We start from the raw sequence: 6,306 nt of genomic DNA on the forward strand, positions 1-6,306 counted from the left end.
AAGTAAACTACATTGGCAACTGAGACAATTTTTATGATTTTATTGTAGAGGAAATTCTGAGATCACATTTTTTTTTTTACTGTGTCTGCCTTAAATGCTCTTTCTTTTAAAGATTTTTTTATCTGTGAAACATAAAGAATACCATGGAGGACATTAGGAGAAGGAAGACATATTTGTAAATAAAACCCAGTATTCTCTGCAGCTCCAAAAACAAACAAACAAACAAACAAATAAATAATTATTTTATTCATTTGAGAGAGAAAGAGAATAGTAACAGGGGAGCAGAGGAAAAAAGTGGGACCCCCCCATGCAGGTCTTGATCCCAGAACCCTGGAATCAGAGCCTAAGGCAGATGTTTAACTGACTGAGCCACCGAGGCAACCTTTAGATGCTCTTCTTGATAATAGAGAATTTAACCTATGAATTTGGTTTCTAGCTAGTCATGGAGCTTTGTGATCCTCATTAAGATCCTGTTCCCTTGTCAGTTCAGCATCCACAGTATTCCTTGAACAGAATAGTAAGGCAAAATTTGCTCATGACAAACATCCTCCCAGAGTAATATATAAAAAACAAATTTGCATGAACAAATTAACATGGGTTTGATATAAAAGAAGACCTGAAATGCGATGAAGTAAAATTTTCTATCACACCATATTTTATTGCAGAAAATATGTTTTTGATAATGAAAACCTACACATTGAACTGTGGGGTATTTGGTGTCCATGTTTAAAGGCCTCTATTAATTGGAGTGAAGAATTTAGTGGCAGATTTTGTATTATTTAATTGGATGATTTTGCTGTTTCTAATTGAAAATTTCAAGTCTTGCCTACAAATATTACTTCATCGATTGTCCTAAACATAAATTCTCCCCCTTTAAAAATGTTATCATAAAACTTATAGGGTGAGTGAGTGAACAATTTGTTTGTTCACTCTGTCATTAATTTCTTTACTTTTTTATGCTCTAAACTCTCTTCAATCTTGTGACTAAAGGATGACTCAGACAAGACCTTGAATTCCTCTCCAGTAATGCTCTGGGAAGGGAAACTTGTGACTGAGGGTCCCACAAGTTTTTCCTGGAAAAACACACAGGTCTTTCCAACCTCTACCAGTTACACAGAAGGGAATCTCAATGATAGTCACTTTTTAGCACAGTTATTTGAAATAAACGTGAATAACCATGACATTATGAATACTCCTTCCAAATATCAGAACAAGTGTAAAAAATAAGAAGGAGTAGATTATTCCTAATATCTTCAGGTCTGTTTATGTTGATTATTGTATCAGTCAGCGATTATTGCATGACAAGCCATGCCAAATGTAAAAGATATGATATAATGCTTCTTTTCAAATTGCATGGGGGACTATATTGAGGAAATCTTTTGGTCTCTGCTGGTATCCTCATGAGGCTTCTGTAAGCTGTGGCTCATCTAAAAGTGCTCTTCTAATCTTGGCTGTGTTCTCAAAGTTGGGGCTTGCTGATGGTAGGCTGGTCTAGGTTGGCCATTGTTTGTGCATCTGGGCTCTGCTCCACGTATTTTCTCTTCCTACAGCAAGCTAGCCAGGACTTGTATACATGGGTCACAAGGCAGGGTTACTAGAGAGGAGCAGAAACACACAAAGGCCCCTTGAGGTACACTGTCATTTTCAGCATACACCATTACTCCAAGCAAATGAAACATTAATTTCAGTCCACATTCAAAGGTGGAGAAATAGATTCCACCTCTCAATGGGAGGAGATTCACAGTGACATTACAAAACACATGGATACAGAGTTAAGTGATAAATTGGAGCCATCTCTGAAAAAGGTCTACCACAAGTGTGATTTTCAATTCAATAATTTTATTGGTGCAGAGCATAAAATCAGCATACAGAACAATATAGTACAGTACAATATAGTGATTCAACAATTCTACACATGACATGGTGGTCATCATAATGAGTGTGTTCTTAAGGGTTGAGTCTGCAGGATTTTCTATATTTAGTTCATATCATCTGTAAATAAATAAATATTTTTGCTTCTTTCTGATTTGGATGCCTCTTATTTCTTTAACTTACCTCATTTCTCTAACTAGGACCTGCAGTGTTATGTTGGGTAGGAATGGTAGCAGTGGACCCCCTTGTCTTGCTCCTGATCACAAAGCAAAATTTTCTGACCTTCCACCACTGAGTATGGTGCTACTGTGAGTTTGTCTTATATGGTCTTATTTTATGTTGAGGTGTATTCTTAGACCTAGTTTGTTGAAGGTTTTTTTTTTTTTAATCATGAAAATATGTTGCATTTTGTCAAAAGCTTTTTCTGCATCTATTGAGATGATCATATGATTGCTATATTTCATTCTATTAATGTGGTGTGTAACTTTTATTGATTTGCTTGTGTTGAACCATTCTTGTATCCAAAGAATAAATTTCACCTGATGATGGCATATACTCCTTTCTTGTGCTATTTAAATCAGTTTGTTAATATTAAAAAAAAAAACCTGTGTCTGCGTTCATCAAATATATTAGTCTGTAGTTTTCTATTCTTGAACTGACCATTTCTGGCTTTGGTATCAGGTTAATGCTGGTTTTGTAAAGCGAAGTTGAGAATGTGCCCTCCTCTCTAAGTTTCTTGGAAGGGTTTGAGAAGGATTGTTATTCATTCTTCTTTAAATGATTAGTAGATTTCTCCTGTGAATCTTTCTCATCCTGGGCTTTTCTTTGCTGGGAGATACCTGGTTATTGATTTAATAGGCCTAGTCACTATTGGTTTGTTCCTATTTCCTATTTCTTCTGAATTTAGACATGGTAGTTTGTATGTTTCTAGGATTAATCCACTTCTAGGTTGTCCATTATTTGGGGGTGAAATTGCCCATAGTGGTCTCCTATGATTCTTTGTATTTCTATGGTACTCATTGTATGGTATCCTCTTTTGCTGCTGATTTGATTTATTTAGATCTTCTTCACCCCCCCTCCTTTTTGGAGGAGTCTAACTAAAGATTTGTCAATTTTGCTTAGCTTTTCAAATTATTGATTCATGTTTGTTAATCTTTCTATTGGTTTTCTGGTCTATATAGTCTTCTTAATTTAATTTTATGGTCTATATATTCTTCTCAAGTGATTAATAGAATTCACCTCTGAAGAGATCTAGTCCTGGGCTTTTCTTTGCTGGGAGATTTTTGATTACTGAGTTAATAGCCTTACTCATTATTGGTTTGTTCATATTTCTTGCTTATTCCTGACTTAGTCCTGGTGACTTATACCTTTCTAGGGAAACATTCATATCTTCTAGGTCTTCTAATTTGTTAGAATGGAATTGTTCATAGTGGTCTCCCATGATTCTTTGCATTTCTATGGTATTGGTTGTAAGGTAACATGTTTCCTGATTTTTTTAATTAAAAAAATAAAATTAATTAATTAATTAATTATCTGAGAAAGATAGAGTGAGAAAGAAGCATGGAGAGAGGGTTTGGTCAGTAGTGGGAGAGAGAAAAACTGACTCTCTGCTAAGCATGGACCCTGAAGTGCGGACCTGAGATCATGACCTGAGCTAAAACCAAGGGTCAGATGCTTTTTTAAAAGTTTTGTTATGTTAGTCACCATACAGCACATCATTAGTTTTTGATGTAGTGTTCCCAGATCATTGTTTGCATATAACACCCAGTGCTCCATGCAATATGTGCCCTCTTTAATACCCATCACTGCGTTTATCCATTCCCTCACCCTCCCCTCTAAAACTATCAGTTTGTTTCCCAAAGACCATAGTCTCTCATGATTCATCTGCCCCTCTTCTTCCCCTCCGTTCATTTTCACCATCCTTCTATTAATGTCTTCCATGCTATTCCTTATCTTCCACAAATAAGTGAAACCATATGATAATGCTTAACCTACTGAGCCATCCATGGTCCCACTACTGATTCTGGGTTTTGTTTTTTGTTTTTTTTTCAGCTAACATTTTCTTTCATGGAGATAGGAGTATTTTTTTAAATTTAAATTCAATTAACCAACATATCGTTAGTTTTAGGTATAGATTTCAATAATTCATCAGTTCCATATGATACCCAGTGCTCTTCACATCATGTGACCTCCTGATTTTAATTATTTTTGTTTCTCCCCCACCATTTCTTTTGGTCTAGTTAAAGGTTTGTCAGTTTTGTTTAGTCAAGAAATTGACTCCTACCATTGTTAATCTTTCCCACTCATTAGACTTTCCCACTCATAGAGACTCATGGTCTCTATATAATTTATGTATGCTCTGATATTTTGCTTTTCCTTTGATGCTTGGGACTTAGTTTGTTCTTTTTCTAGGTCTTTGAATCATAAAATGAGGTTATTTACTTAAGCTCTTTAATTTATCTAAATGTAGGCATTTACTGTTATAAACTTCCCTCTTAGAGCTGCTTTTGCAGCACCCCACAAGTTTATTATTATTATTACTATCATTATTATTATTAATGTTATTCACCATATAGTACTTCATTAGTTTTTTTTAATATTATTTATTTATTTATTTATTTTTTTAATTAATTTATTTATTTTTATTTGCTTATTTACAGCATAACAGTGTTCATTGTTTTGGCATCACACCCAGTGCTCCATGCAGTACATGCCCTCCCTATTACCCACCACCTGGTTCCTCAACCTCCCACCCCACCCCACCCCCTCCCGCCGCCCCTTCATAACCCTCTGGTTGTTTTTCAGAGTCCATAGTCTCTCATGGTTCATCTCCCCTTCCAGTTTCCCTCAACTCCCTCTCCTCTCCATCTCCCCATGTCCTCCATGTTATTTGTTATGCTCCACAAATAAGTGAGACCATATGATACTTGACTCTCTCTGCTTGACTTATTTCGCTCAGCATAATTTCTTCCAGTCCTGTCCATGTTGCTACAAAAGTTGGGTATTCATCCTTTCTGATGGAGGTATAATACTCCATTGTGTATATGGACCACATCTTCCTTATCCATTCATCCGTTGAAGGGCATCTTGGTTCTTTCCACAGTTTGGCGACCGAAGCCATTGCTGCAATAAACATTGGGGTACAAATGGCCCTTCTTTTCACTACATCTGTATCTTTGGGGTAAATACCCAGCAGTGCAATTGCAGGGTCATAGGGAAGCTCTATTTTTAATTTCTTCAGGAATCTCCACACTGTTCTCCAAAGTGGCTGCACTAACTTGCATTCCCACCAACAGTGTAAGAGGGTTCCCCTTTCTCCACATCCTCTCCAGCACACGTTGTTTCCTGTCTTGCTAATTTTGGCCATTCTAACTGGTGTTAGGTGGTATCTCAATGTTGTTTTAATTTGAATCTCCCTGATGGCTAGTGATGATGAACATTTTTTCATGTGTCTGATAGCCATTTGTATGTCTTCATTGGAGAAGTGTCTGTTCATATCTTCTGCCCATTTTTTGATATGATTATCTGTTTTGTGTGTGTTGAGTTTGAGAAGTTCTTTGTAGATCCTGGATATCAACCTTTTGTCTGTTCTGTCATTTACAAATATCTTCTCCCATTCCGTGGGTTGCCTCTTTGTTTTGTTGACTGTTTCCTTTGCTGTGCAGAAGCTTTTGATCTTGATGAAGTCCCAAAAGTTCATTTTTGCTTTTGTTTCCTTGGCCTTTGGAGACTTATCTTGAAAGAAGTTGCTGTGGCTGATATCGAAGAGGTTACTGCCTATGTTCTCCTCTAGGATTCTGATAGATTCCTGTCTCACGTTGAGGTCTTTTATCCATTTCGAGTTTATCTTTGTGAATGGTGTAAGAGAATGGTCGAGTTTCATTCTTCTACATATCGCTGTCCAGTTTTCCCAGCACCATTTATTGAAGAGACTGTCTTTTTTCCATTGAATATTTTTTCCTGTTTTGTCGAAGATTATTTGACCATAGAGTTGAGGGTCCATATCTGGGCTCTCCACTCTGTTCCACTGGTCTATGTGTCTGTTTTTATACCAGTACCACGCTGTCTTGGTGATCACAGCTTTGTAGTAAAGCTTGAAATCGGGTAACGTGATGCCGCCAGTTTTGTTTTTGTTTTTCAACATTTCCTTAGCAATTCGGGGTCTCTTCTGACTCCATACAAATTTTAGGATTATTTGCTCCAGCTCTTTGAAAAATACTGGTGGAATTTTGATCGGAATGGCATTAAAGGTATAGATTGCTCTAGGCAGTATAGACATTTTAACAATGTTTATTCTTCCAATCCAAGAGCATGGAACAGTCTTCCATCTTTTTGTGTCTTCAATTTCTTTCATGAATGTTCTGTAGTTCCTCGAGTACAGGTCCTTTACTTCTTTGGTTAGGTTTTTGCCCAGGTATCTTATGGTTCTTGGTG

Source organism: Meles meles, chromosome 20, assembly GCF_922984935.1.
Source record: "Meles meles chromosome 20, mMelMel3.1 paternal haplotype, whole genome shotgun sequence".
Classification (NCBI taxonomy): domain Eukaryota; kingdom Metazoa; phylum Chordata; class Mammalia; order Carnivora; family Mustelidae; genus Meles; species Meles meles.